The sequence below is a fragment of the Lathyrus oleraceus genome, unplaced genomic scaffold (assembly GCF_024323335.1).
Source record: "Lathyrus oleraceus cultivar Zhongwan6 unplaced genomic scaffold, CAAS_Psat_ZW6_1.0 chrUn0626, whole genome shotgun sequence".
Classification (NCBI taxonomy): Eukaryota; Viridiplantae; Streptophyta; class Magnoliopsida; order Fabales; family Fabaceae; genus Lathyrus; species Lathyrus oleraceus.
In genome coordinates, this window is record NW_026113017.1 from 803 (window position 1) to 1,636 (window position 834).

Below are 834 nucleotides of genomic sequence, written 5' to 3' on the forward strand. Positions count from 1 at the left end.
GAGTTTTCGGTGTTCATATCTTGATTTCATCAACTATTTTTTTGTTTGCTACTTCTGGTAATTAACTTGTTTTGGTTTCGATTAATCTTGATTTTGTGTTGTTGTGAGCCATTCTTATGCCTTTGGTGATTCTCCTAATATGAATTTTTTTATATTTATACTTGTTTATTCATAATTGATTTTTCTATTCTTTCAATTTGAAGAACATAAAACAAAAGTTCTCCTTTTTTAGTATATTGTTGTGCCACTTATATCATAAAATGTCAGAAGTGGGATTTGAACCCACACCCTCTCAAGAAGACCAAAACTTAAGCCTGGCGCCTTAGACCACTTGGCCATCCTAACTTTCATGACTCTTTGTCACACTATCTTAATATGTCACTAAACACTAATTTCGAGAAAATGAATACACATGTAGGATTATATCTTTTTAACAACATTGTTACTTAGTAGTGATCAAGTTATGCTTGGTAATTTGTTTTTACCATAACACCACTACTATCACATTTTTATTTTTCATTTTCGAAGAAAATTTACTCACCTCTTATATTTTTTTTAAAGTAATTCAGTTAAGTAACTCTTACAAAAATCTATCTTGACGAAAACATGTTTATACATTTCCATTCACAACAGTATTTTGGATACATGTAGAAATACCAATCAAAATATGAAAACTAAGTTGAAATTCTCTACTCTACAAAACTAATGAGGTACGTCAATGGCTTACTTCCGAGGATACTCTACCTTGGTCTTTCATGTATATATTATTAAGAAGAAAACGATAACTACTAGTAATCATGTCAAATTCAATATTAAGTTTTGTTGATAACAAAA

General features: G+C 29.4%; 1 non-coding gene across 1 annotated transcript; it reads right to left on the reverse strand.

Moving 5' to 3' along the window:
* Window positions 1-261: 261 nt before the first annotated feature.
* Window positions 262-345, reverse strand: TRNAL-UAA (transfer RNA leucine (anticodon UAA)). The gene has a single exon. It is a non-coding gene; the product is annotated as a tRNA-Leu (tRNA).
* Window positions 346-834: the final 489 nt, after the last annotated feature.